Here is a 16,898-nt window from a genome sequence, read left to right as displayed (position 1 = left end):
ACTTCTCATCTTTTGTAGGCCTATGAGACAACTACTGTCTAGGAGGAGGCACAGCATGATAGTTAAGAATTTAACATGGAGGTTCAACTTGCCAAGTTGAATGCTATTGATAGTTCTACCTTTACTAGCTAAACGACTTAGTATGAGTCATTGAAATTCTCTAGACCTTAGTATTATCTGTAAAATGAGGCTTATGATATTATATACATTAGTAGATTATTGTAAAGAGTAAAAGCATTAATATATGTAAAGGTCTTTTAATGTATAACAGAGCCATGTAAGAGTTAGACTATTGTAACAGGAAAAAGTTGTGCTAATAGTCTTTTCAGATTAGCTTTCAAAATGTTTTTTATTCTTCCTCAAATCCAATTCAGCTATTGATGGAATTACATTGACTTTATAAATTTAGTTTGAGGGAGAAACAGTCTTTATAATAATGTAATAAGCCATTGCATTATCATTATACGTTATTTGTTTACCACCCAAGAACATGGCATAATCTCTTCATTTATTCAAGTTTAGAGTCTTGTGTCAGTTCTGGCTTAATTAATGGAGAGAATATTTTTTGTTCTCTTCCAATCTAAAACATGAAAAGAGAGAAATATTAGAACCTATGTAAGCTTCACAAGTATAACATTGCCTTTCTTTTTCTCTAGAATAGCAACGCTGGAGAAATGTGATACCATAGACGACATCATTAGGTGCTCTGTAGGAGTTTGTACCTATGTTGGTAGTTTAAACACATTTTCTCAGTGTTGTCTCACATTTCTTTGCCCTAAAGTACATGAGTGTTTTAGCAAATAAAGAAGAAAAACTCAAAGAATGGTAACCTTTGGAATGATAATAAAACGCAGAATATATGTGAAAAAATATATGTGTATATACATGTGAATATTGAATGAATATATGGAAATGAAATATACAAATATAATTGATACCTTTGAATTTGGCCATTGGAATTTTCCTAAGTGAGAGCCCCCTGCCCACCCAGGTCCCTGCTTTAGGAGAGAATGCCTGTATATTCAACCCCTATCTTCTTTCCTCTCCTCAGTCTTTCTTATCATCTGCGTACAAACGCTAGCTATATTCTTTACATTTTAGATTATTCATTTTTAGAAGAGAAACTGCTTTTGATTGTGTGTAAATGAAATACTTGAAACCCAATTCCCAGTCTGCATGTATCAGATTAACTGCTTCAAGAAAATAGCAAATTAAAAAAAAAAAAGAAAGTACCAAGTAGAGTGAAAAACTGTTTAATTCCAGTGAGGGCTGCGGGAGATGTCATGTACACAAGTAGTTAAACCATGCTTGTTCTTGTTTTTCTGATTTTTCTCCCCGAATTCTTTAGGTTTGATAAGTGCTTATATTTATACTAGGAAGTGGTGGACTAGGGATAAACAACAATATAGCTGTATATTTGGATAAGAAGTTTTGAGTTGAAGGACAGATCAGTAAAGATACAAATCATGATGCACCAATATATACTATTCTCTCTGTATATTTGAAGTTTTTAACAACATTTGGGAGTACAACAATATATGTAAGTATATAGAGGTAATAATTATCAATCATATAGAATAATATATACTAAAAAAAACCATGTTATTATACATAGAAAAAAATGCACTAGTTGTAAGTTTACAGCTTACAGATTGACAAATGTACAGCTCAATGAATTTTCTCAATTTGAACACACTCATGTAAGTAGCTTGGAGATCAAGAAACAGAACATTACTAGCCCCTGGAAACTTCCCTTGTGCTGTTTTCTAGTCATAAGTCCTCTAAGGCTAACCACTATTCTGACTTCAAACAGCATACATTAATTTTGCCTATTTAAAATTTTTTTTTAGTTGAAGTGTATTTGATGTACAATGTTACCACATAGTGAATGACAATTTTTGAAGGTTATGCTTCATTTTTAGTTATTATAAAATACTGGCTGTATTCCTTCAGTTGCACAATATATCTTTGTCAGTTATTTATTTTATGCATAGTAATTTGTACCTCTTAAACCCCTGCCCATATCTTACTCCCTCCTCTCTACTCCTCTTCACTAATAACCACTGTTTGTTCTCTATATTTGTCAATCTGTTTATTTTTTGTTATATTCACTAGTTCTTTTTATTTTTTAGATTCCACGTGTAAGTGATATTGTACAGTATTTGTCTCTCTGGCTTATTTCACTTAGGGTAACACACTCCAATCCATATATGTTGTTGCAAATAGTAAAACTTTATTTCTTCTTAGTATTAATAGTAGTCCAGTGTGTGTGTGTGTGTGTGTATTTATACACCTCATCTTTGTCTATTCATCTCTTAAGGGACACTTAGGTTGCTTCCATATCTTGGCTATTGTAAATAATGCTGCTATAAACATTGGGATGTGTGTATCTTTTCAAGCTAATGTTTTCATTTTTTTTCAGATGTGTACCCAGGAGTGGAATTGCTGGTTCATATTGGCAGTTCTTTTTATAAGATTTTTTTCATGTGGACCATTTTTAAAGTCTTTATTGAATTTCTTATAATAGTGTTCTGTTATGTTTTTGGCCACGAGGCATGTGAGCCTTAAGTTTCCTGACCAGGGATTGAACCCATAGCCATTGGACTGCTAGGGAGGTCCCTCTGGGAGTTCTATTTATAGTTTTTTTGAGAAACCTCCATATTGTTTTCCACAGTGGCTATACCAATTTACATTGACACCTACAATGTATTTTTATATAAATGGGGAGTCATACTTTTTTTTTTTTTTTTTTTTTGACATGTAGGGTCTTAGTTTCCTGACCAGGAATTGAACCTGGCCCTCCTGCAGTGGAAGCGCAAAGCCTCAACAACAGGACTGCCAGGGAAATCCAGGGGTCATATACTTTTGAACCTATCAAAGTCATAGACGTTATTGCATGTAGTTGTAGTTTATTCACTTTCATTGATCCATAGTAGTCCATTGTGATAATAAACCACGATTTATTAGCAGTTCTATTGTTGAATATTTGAGCATTTAGACTTTTCAGGATGGGCTTCCCAGGTGGCTCAGTGGTAAAAAAAAAAAAAAAAAAAAAAAATCCACCTGCCAATGCAGGAGAAGCAGGTTCAATTCCTTGGTTGGACATATCCCCTGGAGAAGGGAATGGCAACCCACTCCAGTATTCTTGTCTGGGAAATCCCATGGACAGAGGAGCCTGGAGGGCTATAGTCCATAGGGTTGCAAAAGAGTCAGACACGGCGTAGTGACTAAACAGCAAACTTTTCAGGGTACCTCTGGCCACTTTTTAAATATCGGGGCTGTGGACATTTTCTGAAATACACTGTTGAGAAAATCTGAAATTTCTTATTTATCAGTTCCCTACTTTAGAAGCTCCATAATAGTGAATATACACCTTTTATTTTAGAAATTTACAGTCCGCATATTCTCCAAACCCATTGTTTCAGTTACCTGTAACCTCAGCTGGCTTTTGCTGTATAACAAGCACTCCAACTTAATGGCTTGAAACAACCATTATTTACTTAGCTTTTTCTTTTTTTAATTCTGAGGGTTAGCCATTTAGGCTAGGTTCTGGGCTTCCCTGGTAGCTCAGTTGGTAAAGAATCCACCTGCAATTCAGGAGACCCTGGTTTGATTTCTGGGTCAGCAAGATCTGCTGGAGAAGCGATAGGCTACCCACTCCAGTATTCTTGGGCTTCCCTTGTGGCTAAGTTGGTGAAGATTAGCCTGCAACGTGGGAGACCTGGGTTCGATCCCTGGGTTGGGAAGATCCCCTGGAGAAGGGAAAAGCTACCCACTGCAAGTATTCTGGCCTGGAGAATTCCATGGACTGTATAGTCCATGGGGTCGCAAGAAGTTGGACAGGACTGAGCAACTTTCACTTTCACTTTCTTTCTGGTGATCTGGGCCAGACTGGCTTACCTTGGTTTGGACAACTGGGCCACCTTCTCCATTGGTTTTATATTCTGTAGCAGGCTGTCTGGGAGTTACTCACTTGGTAGTTATCCCCCTCTCCAAGAGAAAGTGTGAGATGTGTACCAGGCCTCTTGAAAAGTGCCCAAATAGAGAGTTGGCAGTGCTTTGCTTCCTCAATTTCTTTTAGCCAAAGGAAATCACAGGGACAACACAGATTAAAGTGGTAAAGAAGGTGAATTCCATCTCTTGATGAGAGAATTGCAAGTGGGTGGGGTTAGGGACGAAAATAGTTTTTTACTTTTTTTTTGTTTTGCAGTCTATCCACATTTTAGCATTTTTTCTTAGGGAAATAAATCCCAATGTTCCACCTTGACTGACATCTTTCTTGTTTTTGATATGCATTTGTATAAACTTATTTTCACCTCTGTTTAAAACAGTGTTTGGTACAATAAGTTGAACTAGGGCTTTCTTGTGTTAGAGTGGTATTTTAATTTTATTTCTTCTCTCCCTGCTTTTTTTTTTTCCTGTGCTAGCTACCTCATCATTCAAGATACTTAAGAATACCTCTTCAACAAGCCTTTTCTGACTTTGTGTCCCCTACCCTGGCATCTTTCCTTTGAACATCTCATGACAGTATTTAGTAACGTAACATTGTATTACATTCAGTTGTTTTCATGTCTTTTTCTGTTATTAGACTCGAAGCATCTTTCTGTATCTCCAGTATCTGACATGCAAGTTTTTAAAAATGATAGATGAAATCGTGACAGAGCTGCTAGACTTTTTTATTTATCAGATCTGTCTTCTCCGCTTTTGTTTTGTTTTGGCCTTGCTGCGTGGCATACGGGGATCTTAGTTTCCTGACCGGGAATTGAGCCCAGGCCCGTGGCAGTGAGAGCATGGAATCCTAACCACTAGACCGCCAGAGAATTCCCTGTCTTCTCCATTTTAGTACAGAATTGTTTGTGCCTATGCTTCTGTTGGGTGTAAATGCTGCTGCTTTGACTGGATGACAGTTAGTACTGATATTTAGATTTAGGTTACTAAGAAAGGTCAAATATCATCATCCATATATAAAATACTTGTTGTTACTTATTTTTGTAATACTTGTGTTATTTTGATTAAATATAATTTTTACTTTCTCCTAAGAAACTATGCTTTATTTAGAAAGTATTATTTTATATAAATATGCATTTAATATTTTGGAAGATGAAATAATTCATACATCTAATGACATTTGTCCTTTTTTACTGCTACCAGTTATCTGAACCTCCAGCCATTGGGGAGATTTCCTCACCTTATAAGACCAGTGTCTACTGTAAAATCAGAAAATGCCACATGCTTAACTCTACTAGCTCTGTTAGCAATAAGGGCTTGAGGCCTGACCCAGGCCTCACCAGCTGAGGTTTTCACCCCTGGTGTTTTCAGTCAGTCCCTGATGCCCAGGAGTAGTGGAAGGTTGTTTACAGTGCTGGTGAGAGCACCATCCAATATCCAGTTGCATCACCGGTTCACTGGTGGCAGCAGCGGTGTCCTTACCAGCGGTGTCCTTACCAGACTGATAGTGTGGCGTGATTTTGTAAATGGTTCTGGTTGTATAGCCTCTTCCTGTGCCTACTTGTTTTCTGAGATTTACTCTTCAGACTTTCTGGGAGTTCTGTGAGTCACCCACTTGCATCATTTGCTCAAATCAGCCACAATTAGTTTCTGTGAGCAACCATGAGAGATACAGTAAGTAGGTGAATTTTGAGAGTGGAAACCTCAGTATATATCAAAGAAGCTCATCTTACCGAGAGACAAAACGCATGAAATAGTAGATCTATGTTAACAGGAAATTGATAGCTTATGTAACACAGATTAAAAGTGATGTAAGGAGAACATAGGCAAAACACTCTCTGACATACATCACAGCAGGATCCTCTATGACCCACCTCCCAGAATATTGGAAATAAAAGCAAAAATAAACAAATGGGACCTAATTAACCTTAAAAGCTTCTGCACATCAAAGGAAACTATTAGCAAGGTGAAAAGACAGCCTTCAGAATGGGAGAAGATAATAGCAAATGAAGCAACTGACAAACAACTAATCTCGAGAATATACAAGCAACTCCTACAGCTCAACTCCAGAAAAATAAATGACCCAATCAAAAAGTGGGCCAAAGAACTAAATAGACATTTCTCCAAAGAAGACATACAGATGGCTAACAAACACATGAAAAGATGCTCAACATCACTCATTATCAGAGAAATGCAAATCAAAACCACTATGAGGTACCATTTCACACCAGTCAGAATGGCTGCGATCCAAAAGTCTACAAGTAATAAATGCTGGAGAGGGTGTGGAGAAAAGGGAACCCTCTTACACTGTTGGTGGGAATGCAAACTAGTACAGCCACTATGGAGAACAGTGTGGAGATTCCTTAAAAAACTGGAAATAGAACTGCCTTATGATCCAGCAATCCCACTGCTGGGCATACACACTGAGGAAACCAGAAGGGAAAGAGACACGTGTACCCCAATGTTCATCGCAGCACTGTTCATAATAGCCAGGACATGGAAGCAACCTAGATGTCCATCAGCAGATGAATGGATAAGAAAGCAGTGGTACATATACACAATGGAGTATTACTCAGCCATTAAAAAGAATACATTGGAATCAGTTCTAGTGAGGTGGATGAGACTGGAGCCTATTATACAGAGTGAAGTAAGCCAGAAAGAAAAACACCAATACAGTATACTAACGCATATATATGGAATTTAGAAAGATGGTAACAATAACCCTGTGTACGAGACAGCAAAAGAGACACTGATGTATAGAACAATCTTATGGACTCTGTGAGAGAGGGAGAGGGTGGGAAGATTTGGGAGAATGGCATTGAAACATGTAAAATACCATGTATGAAACGAGTTGCCAGTCCAGGTTCGATGCACGATACTGGATGCTTGGGGCTGGTGCACTGGGACGACCCAGAGGGATGGAATGGGGAGGGAGGAGGGAGAGGGGTTCGGGATGGGGAACACATGTATACCTGTGGCGGATTCATTTTGATATTTGGCAAAACTAATACAGTTATGTAAAGTTTAAAAATAAAATTAAAAAAAAAAAGTGATGTAAGGAAAGGAAAGATCAGTGGAAGGGTATGAGGAAACTGATTTATAGAGAAAGTGGGACTCAAATAGTGGGTAGAATTTGGATAGAAAGAAGAAATGTTTAGAGAGTTATAAGTCTTATACCTGTATTGTTAATTATCATCACTGAGAACTTTTGAATTATTGTCACCCCCTAATTCAAACTAGGTGAAATGGGGAAGGGGATGTTAGGAATAGGAAAAGAGGGCAGTGGTTAGGACTGTATATTAAGGAAGCTAGATAAGTTTGTGCTTTCACTGTTAGCACTTCTCATGACTGTATATGAGTGTTACAAGTCTCCCTATGGAAAAATATGTAGACATTTACTTTTTCAGAATTTCTTGTTTTCAAGTTCACTTGAAAGCTATAAATAAAGTTTTTTGAGGACAGGGAGATTTCACTGTTTCTTTCTCTTTCTCTGTCTCTCTCTTAAACTTAAAAAAAAGCTGTTTGATACATGATTTATTTTCGAAGCTTATACTCCCTAAAATTTCTTGATAACCAGTAATCTATTCATCAGTTATCCTAAGCCTCAGGGAGCATGTTGGAGCTTTCTCTCTCTTTATTTGGTAAATGTATTTAATTTTATTGGAGTATAGTTGATTTACAATGTTGTGTTCATCTTGGCTGTACAGCATGGTGATTCAGTTATGCATATACATATATGCATTAAAAAAGGAATTAATTTTTTTGTTCTTTTTCAGATTATTTTCCCATATAAGTTATTACAGCATATTGAGTAGAGTTCTCTGTGGAACTACTGTATAGATCCTTGTTGGTTATCTATTCTGTTTATAGTTGTGTGTGTATTAGCTCCTAATTTATCCCTTTCCCTGATATCCTTCCCCCAACATTTCCTCTTTGGTAACCATAGGTTTGTTTTCAAAATCTGTGAGTCTTTTTTCATTTTGTAAATTAGTTCAATTATATCATTTTAAAAAATTAGGTTCTGCATATGTGTGAAATAATATATTTGACTTTCTCAGTCTGATTTACTTCACTTAATATGAAAATCTCTAGATCCATCCATGTTACTGCAAATGCCATTATTTCATTCTTTTTTATGGTTGAGTAGTATTCTGTTTGTATGCATCACATCTTCTTTATCCATTCCTCTGCAGATGGACATTTAGGTTGTTTCTGTGTCTTGGCTGTTATAAATATTGCTGCAATGAACATTGGGGTGCATGTAGCTTTTCAAATTATGTTTTTCTTGGGCTATATGCCTAGGAGTGGGTTTGCTGGATCATATGGTAGTTTTGTTTTTAGTTTTTTAAGGAGCCTCAATTCTGTTCTCCGTAATGATTGTACCAATTTACATTCCCACCAACATTCCCACCAGTGTAGGAGGGTTCCCTTTTCTCCACATCCTCTCCAGCATTTATTGTTTATAGACATTTTGATAATGGCTATTCTGATCACTATGAGGAAGCTTATTGTAGTTTTGATTTGCATTTCTCCGATAATTTAGTGACGTTGAACAACTTACTTTTTGGCCATCTATATGTCTTTTGGGGATAAAAGTCTATTTAGATCTTCTGCTCATTTTTTTTTTTTTTGATTTGGTGGTTTGTTTGTTTTTTGACATAGAGCTGCATGAGCTGTTTGTATTCTTTGGAGATTAAGTAAATATTAATGTATTTTATAGTTGACTTTGTCCAGATAAAAGTAAAGATTAATTGAGGCCTGTTCTTCTCCAGCAAATAGATTGCAAATGAGTATCCTTTTTCTTTGCTCCCAGGATTGTTTTGCACTTTATTATGGCACTGATTTGTTTTATTCTATTGTAATTTTTGTTTTTGTCTGATTCCCTCCCCTCTCTTACCTCCCCCATCCCAGTCTATGAGCTATTTGATAAGGACCAGGACTCTTAGGGCAGTGGCACCCAACTCCAGTACTCTTGCCTGGAAAATCCCATGGGCGGAGGAGCCTGGTAGGCTGCAGTCCATGGGGTCGCGAAGAGTCGGACACGACTGAGCGACTTCACTTTGACTTTTCACTTTCGTGCATTGGAGAAGGAAATGGCAACCCACTCCAGTGTTCTTGCCTGGAGAATCCCAGGGACAGAGGAGCCTGGTGGGCTGCCGTCTCTGGGGTCACACAGAGTCGGACATGACTAAAGTGACGCAGCAGCAGCAGGACCCTTACTCATCTGTGTATCTCCAATGTCTGGCTTGTAATTGGGCTCTATAAAATTTTTTTTTAAATGTAATAAATTATTTCCTTTAAGTGCTCCTTAGTAGGAGTTGTGAGGAGAATTAAGATTTTTTTTAGCTCAGAGTTATCATGGACATTAGGATTGTCCAGTTGTTCTGATATGTTTGTTTTGTTTTGTTTATACAAAAGCTTTAAGATACCTTGGTCAAATATGATTTGTTTTGGGGTCCTTCTTTTTCAATGATTCTTTCTTTACCTTTTAGAGCATTTTCGGATTTACATAAAAATTGATAATAGTATAGAGTTCTTATATATCTCAGATTCCTTTACTATTAACATCTTCTGTAATAATTTATATGGTATATTTATGGCTCTTATTGAAGCAGTATTAAAACATTGTTATCAACTAATTTTCTTACTTTATTCAGATTTCGTTAGTTTTTGCCAAATGTCCTTTTTCTGTTCCAGGATCCCATCCAGGAGATCACATTGCATATAGTTTTTTGTGTCTCCTCCTCTAATTCTTCCAGATGTGGAAATTTCTCAGATTTTCCTTGTTTTTCATGACCTTGAAAAATTTGTCAAATTTTATAGAATGCCCCTCAGCTGGTATTTATCTGATATTTTTCCTTAAGATTAGACTGGAGTTACAGATTTGGAAAAGGACCAGAGCGCTAAAGTAACATTTTCATCCCATTACTTCAAAGGTAATGCTGTTTACATGATTTATCACTGTTGATGATGACCTTTTTCCCCTAGCTGAGATAGGGTTTGTCAGGTTTTTCCACTGTAAAGTTACTCCCCGTCTCCCCATTTCTGTAGTCTTTTGACCAAAGTCACCCTATGTAGCACACATTTGAGTCAAAAGTCCAAGTGCTGTCCCTTCTTGAACAGAGTAGCTACATAAATTATTTGGAATTTTTCAGCATGAGTTATTCTGTTATGGTTTTTTTTCCTTTTCTGTAATGCTTTTTAATGGTGATGGAGAAATGTGAAAAGGGGCTGGGTGTTCAGTAGAACTTTGTATTTCCTTGCTCCATGGGTCTTGTCCCTGGGTTCTTGTTTCTGTAGGTAAAGTCATGATTCTTCGGTTGAGATTGTGCTCTAAGTGATTCTTTGGTTTAGGTTCCTTTTGTTTCACCTCCTTTTGCTGCCTAGACTATCTTTGAAAATAGTATTAATAAACCTGTGGAAAACACTGAGAGCTTTGCCTGTGTACCGTGTCCCCCCAAAATATACCTCGGGCTCTGATGGTTTCTGAAGAGCGAGCTTTAGTTTTAAGGAAGGAAGAAGAGGTTTTATGATTACATATATCCATACTGCACATTGAAAGAAAATATTTGTTATAGTGCTTTAGGAGTCAGAAATCAAGATCTACTGGAGTGAATAAAAGAAGGTATATCTTCACTTTTCCTTAAATGTTTGTATCTGGTATAGGACTGAAATATAACAATAGTAAATATTTCACTAGTACAGTCCATTAAGTTTAGGGCCATGATTTTTAGAGTGTGGGCCCCAGATCAACAATGTCACCATCATACGGAAGCCTGTGAGAAATGCAGATTTCCATTTTCATCCCTGAGCTACCATCTTGAAAGCTCTAGCAGTGAGGCCTTGCAACCTGTCTGTCTTAAGCCCCCTAGCCCTTAAAGATTCTGATACCCTGTGAAGTTTGAGTATCTGTCTGGTTTATTGAGTGTGAATGGTAGCCTAAAGAGCAGTTCTTAGGGTAGACTGGCTGTGTGTAGCATTTGCTTTTCCTACAGGGCTATGAAAAATCTTTCTTCTTTTAATCAGAATGTCTGATATCTGAGATGTTAGTTTATATTTTCTTCCCTTAAGATCATATTTACTGAACTGCTATATCTCTAACAGTGGTTGGCAGACCACAGACTACAGGTCAAATCAGAGACACCCCCTGTTTTTGTAGTCTGAGCTAAGAATGGTTTTAACATTTTTTTTAAAAACGGCTTTATTGACATATAATTCACATAACATAAACTTCAGCCATTTAGAACATTCAATTAAATGATTTTAATATATTCACAGAATTGAATAGTTTACTACTATCTAATTTTATCTGATCTGATCACCCCCCAAAAGAAGCATAGTACCCTTTAGCATTCAGACCCATTTTGCCAACCCTCACCCTACCCTAGCCACTCTAACCCAAGGTAACCACTAATCTTTCTGTCTGTATATATTTACCTATTTTGGACATTTCATATAAATGAAATTATACAGTAAATATGTGATATTCTGAGACTAGCTTTTTCCGCTTAGCATAATGTTTTCAAAGGTCATTCACATTATAGTCTCAATACTTTCTTCTTCCTATTGCTAAATAGTATTCCATTGTGTGGGTACATCCCATCTTATTTATCTATTCATCAGTTAATAGACATTTGGGTTGATTTTTACATTTTTAAATGGTGAAAAAAATAAATATTTTGTGATGTGAAAATTACAGGAAATTCAAATTCATATTGTCCATAAATAATATTGATACACAGCCATACCTACCCCTTTGATGTATTGTCTATGGCTGTTTTCATGCTACAGTGGGAGAATTGAATAGTGACAGACTGTACAGTCTTCAAAGCTTAGAATATTTACTATTTGGCCCTTTGGAGAATAGGTTTGTAAACAGTACTTCTCAACCTTTTTCTTCATGATTGTTTCCTAAGGAGCCTTTTTTGATACTTTTTTCCCTACTTGCCTTCCTCCCCATGATATTTTAATACCAAAGATTGCTATCTCTTTGTATATTGATGCCTTGGTGGAACACAGACTGTTACAATAATATCTTTTGTGGTTTTTTTTTTTTTTGTCTCCTCAGGGATGATATCACCCTAATTGAGAGTGATACTCTAGAGCAGTGTTCTGGTTAGGTTAATATTCCTTTGTTACAGTAGGAGGTGAAAATTTTTTTCAGATCGGTTATATTTCTCTCAGAACTGTTTCTAATGTTGAGGTATTTAAGCATTATGTTATGATCTACTGTTAGATCTCTAAGCTATGTGTCAACATAGAACACAAGATATTACCATATTGACATTTCTAAATTTTGGAAAATTTTGATGATTCTTCATCAAAATACTGCTTTTGATATTTATATCAAAGCAAAGGCTTTTGCTTTAGTTCATATTAATAGGTTGGTTTATTAGATTATCAGTGTTTATTAGTAAATTTGACTATAGGCAGAGGGCGGAGAGTTTAATTTTTTTTAATTTTGTCTGTAAAGAGAAGAGTTTTATTACCAGTTGGTTTGTGGTGTTAGCTCTCTGCATTTCTCCTAGGCCTTATAATTCATTACAGAAAAATTCTTTTATCTTCTCCCATCCTCATCTTCTTTTCTTCCCTAGAGTGTATGTTCTTGGAGAGGTAGGAATATGCAGGGCTTTATGCAGATTTGAAGGCAGGAGAGAAGAAGGCTGGTCAAAATAGGAGATTCTGTTTACAATTTACTTTGTAAATTGGAGCAGTCACTGTGGAGAACAGTATGGAAGTTCTTCAAAAAACTAAAAATAGACTTGCCATATCATGCTGCAATACCAGTCCTGGGCATATATCCAGACAAAACTCTTAATTTGAAAAGATATGTGGACTCCAGTGTTCATAGCAGCACTATTTACAATAATCATGATGTGGAAGTAACCTAAATGTCCATTGACTGATGAATAGATAAAGATGTGGAATATTATTCAGCCATAAAAAGGAAAGAAGTAATGCCATTTGCAGCAATATGGATGGACCTAGAAATTATCATATTAAGTGAAGTATGTCAGATAGAGAAAGACAAATATCATATGATAGCACTTATATGGAATCTATATCACATATGGAATCTAAAAAAATGAAACAAGTGAACTTATTTACAAAACAAAGACTCATAGAAAATAAATCTGGTTACCAAAGAAAAGACGGGGAGAGATAAAGTAGGAGTCTGGGATTAACAGCTATACACTAGTATATATCAAAATAGATAAACAACAAAGACCTATTGTATAGTACAGGGGACTATATTAAATGTCTTATAGTAATATAACAAACAAGCTATAATGGAAAAGAATTTGAAAAAAGAATAGGGGTGTGTGTGTGTGTGGCTGAATCACTTTTCTGTATACCTGAAACTAACAGAACATTGTAAATTAACTATGGTACAGTTTTTTAAAATGTTTTTTAAAAAAGATCCTAATTTAAAGCAATAGAACACTGATGCTAACTACCTCTTTTCTTTTTGTCAATCTCTTCTCTTTGCCCTAGCCTTTTGGGTCCTGCTATTTAGTGAACTGTGTCTTTTTTTCTCATCAGTTTACTTCTTCTCTTTAGATTGTTTCTCTCCTGAGAAAGGTGAGCCCAGAACTTATTCCCCAGTATATATTTTCTATGCTATATGAGACTAGGGAAGCTTAAAAGTGGTCTAAAGCTATCCTTTCTCAGACTTTGAACTTGCCTTGCATTATTTAATAGGCCTCTTGGGCAAAATTTGAAATATAATTTTTGCCAGAATTCACTGGAATTGTTTTACAAGTAGTTTTTTTGAGAAATGGATGAAGAAATGATAACCTATTTCAGGCTCTTACATCTATGAGAATGTTATTCCTAACTTAATTTCCTCTCTGTTATTTTTCACATCATTAATGGAATGTCAGCCCTGTAATTCTGAATAGAATTTAAATATTGTCACCTTTCAAGGTTCCATGTACTATAGTCTAGTACTCATTATATTTTAATCAACATATCTAAAACATATCTTTCCACTTAAACTGGATTGTCTAGTAGTATTCTATATCTTGGTGATGCTTAATGCATATCCATTCAGTTGTTGAATCTGAAGAAGTAAATTGTCCTAGATTGTCTCCTTTTCACTTATCCAGAGTCAGAAGTCCTGTGAATGACTCCACTTGAAAATATCCTCTCTTTTCCTCTAAGACCTACAGTCCTTCAGAATCCCATCTCTGATTTTTCCTAGTTTCATCTTCTACCACCCCTCCTCTATTTCAGACATACCAAAATACTTGCACTTCCCTAGACATGCCATGGGGTTTTATACCTCCTATTGTTTTATACAGTCGTGCCTTTGTATATAATTTTTTTCTCTGCCTAGAATACTTTTCTCTTCCATTTTTGATCAAATAACTTCTGAGTCTGCTTCACAAATCAGTGGAAGTTTTACTCTGGAGGGTTTTTTCCAAGACCTCATATTTATTTGTGTTATAGCATTTATCACACCATATTATAAGATCTAATTCTCTTTTCCACCGAGACTGTAAGTTTGTTTGAGGGCAGGTATTGTATTATCTTTATCTTAGGCTCCGTATTATTTAACACAGCATCTTCTTCCAAGTAGCTACTCCATAAATGCTCATTGACTGAATTCACTCATTGCTCAATGACTGAATGTCATTCATGTTAAAAAGAAAAAAATTTCAATGAAGCAGACAGGTTTTCAACTTGAGCTTTGAGCCCATTTAAGTAATATTAATTAGACCCAGGGTCCAATGAAATCAAAGAATCTGAAAGCACTTTGGGGCCTGCTGAAATATAATTTGGTGCACTCTATACATTTACTGATTTCTGGTATCCAGATTCATGCAGAATGTGATTAAAGTAAATTTTAGACAAATGGTGTTGAAAGTTCTCTTTTCAGGCTGATTTTCATTCCTTTGTATTGAAACAGCAGGCAGCGTTCTCTTTTGGTTATAATGAAGGCGTGGTTTCTTCTACTGCCTCATCTGAAACCCCTTTACAAGGCCATGGGTCACTGTCATACTTTGCTCAGTTTTCTCAACAGCAATGTCAGGACTAATCCCCTCTCATAAATCCTCTAAGCTGTCAGCAAACAAACCCCTTCTTACCAGTCTCGCACGAAAGCCATGAGCTAGGAATACAGAGCAGGTACATGATTTATTTAAGGGCAGTTGTTTTTCAGTTTCGAGATTGCCAGTCAGTGCTTCTTTCTCTGCTGTTGGCCCATCGAGTTGTAGGTGTTGTGCTGGATATCTCAGGGTGGTGCCTAAATGTTGAACACTTGCAGAAAGCTGTGATTTCCCTGTTATGAGAGACCTCTGTACCTGTGGTTTCTGCCACTCTGATTAGCAGGTAAAAGAGATTAAGACTGACTGTTTTCAGGATTAAGTGAGACTAGAAATCCACTTCTTTCTTAAAGCCTTTGCGTCATTCCTAGAGGTACTTTCAGCTGATTCTTTTGCAACCAGAGCTGTTTGATGAAAGGGGAAAGGACTGGTATGGTGAGAAGAGGATCCAGATAATCAGGACTTTTTAAAATTGTTTGTTGAGGTATAATATCCGTACAATAAAAATCATATATTTCAGTTATACAGACAGATGATTTTTGACAGATGATTCCATCTGTTTAACCATCACCCAAGCCAAGTTGTAGACCATTTTAATTTTTTCAGAAAATTCCTTTGTTTCCCTTTGTAATCGGCCCCCTCCCCACAATCAAGCACTCATCTGATTTCTATTTCTATAGATGCGTTTTGCCTGTAAGGAACCATATAGAATTTATTCTTGTGTGTTCAGCTTCTTCCTCTCAGAATGACATCTTTGAAACTTGTTCTTGTTGTTGCATGTATTAGCAGTTTCTTTCTTCTTATTGTCTTATTGTTGAGTATTATTTCATTGTATGGATATACCAAAATTTGTTTTTTCACTAACTGAAGAAATTTGAGTTATTTCTAGCATTGGGCTTTTATAATTATATAAAGTTGTGAATTGCTTTTTATGGGTTTCATTTTTCTTGGATAAATACCTAAAAATGGAATTAACTGGGTCATATGTTAAGTGTAATTTAACTTTATAACAAACAGGCAAACAATTAAGTGGCACCATTTTATACTGTGGCCAGCAATGTGTGAGAGTACTAGTTCTGCATATCTTTGCTAAAACTTGGTATCTCTCTTTTCATTGTAGCATTCTAGTGGATATGAAGTAGTATTTCATTGTGATTTTAATGTTTGATGCTGTTCTAAATGATATGTTTTTAATTTCATTTTTCATTTATTTGTTGCTAGTACACGGAAATGCAAGTGATTTTTGAGTCATTTAGGTCTTCTAGCAGTTTTTTCTTTTTGTGTGTGTATTTTTGTTTTCAGATTTCCTACATAGACAATCATGGTATTACTATTACACTTACCTTATTCAACTTTAGGCAGTAAGATGAGATCAACATAATCTGGATTTGGGGCTTGTTTAATTTTCTGGATATTTGAAAATCTTATCTTTTTAGGCCTTTGCAAGCATTTTAGGATGACATAATTGAAGTGTGAACCATGAATATGAAGTGGATAAATAGAGTTGCTGTAATAATGATATGTAGAATTGGCAAGGCAGATGGTAAAGAAGGCTCTTTTGCTTTTGAAAATTTAGAAGAAAGGCCCTGTGTTCTAAAGAACAATGGAATTTGACTCTGGCCCAAAAGAAGCACTTCCTAAAACCAGGTTACATCAATTAATATTGGCAGTTCCTCTGGCCATGTGTAAAGCTGTTTACCAATACATTCATTGGACAAATATTAATATTTAGTGAGTGAGTGCCCACCTGGTACTAGGTACTGTTTTGGTACTTGGGATACACTAGAGAACAAAATAGTTTAAAAAAAAAAAAACCTGTTTTGACTACTTTCTTGTTGGAGAAATACACAGTAAAATATTAAGCATGAAAATCTGCCTCTTGGTCTATTTAGAGTGAACAGG

General features: G+C 36.0%; 1 protein-coding gene across 7 annotated transcripts in view; it reads left to right on the top strand.

The window, feature by feature from the left end:
• ZNF609 (zinc finger protein 609) overlaps positions 1–16,898 on the top strand; it is a 202,892-nt gene that overhangs the window by 57,764 nt on the left and 128,230 nt on the right. Inside the window, exon 1 of one of the 7 annotated variants that reach the window (XM_055537665.1) lies at positions 12,470–15,480. The exons of the other annotated variants lie outside the window; for them this stretch is intronic. The gene's annotated coding sequence lies outside the window, so the exon portion shown is untranslated. Of the gene's footprint in view, positions 1–12,469; positions 15,481–16,898 lie in introns of those variants that run through there. 7 annotated transcript variants of the gene reach the window in all.

The sequence above is a fragment of the Bubalus kerabau genome, chromosome 10 (assembly GCF_029407905.1).
Source record: "Bubalus kerabau isolate K-KA32 ecotype Philippines breed swamp buffalo chromosome 10, PCC_UOA_SB_1v2, whole genome shotgun sequence".
Lineage (NCBI taxonomy): Eukaryota > Metazoa > Chordata > Mammalia > Artiodactyla > Bovidae > Bubalus > Bubalus kerabau.
Note: the sequence above shows the minus strand (reverse complement) of the source record. Positions and strands in the feature narration are given on the sequence as shown.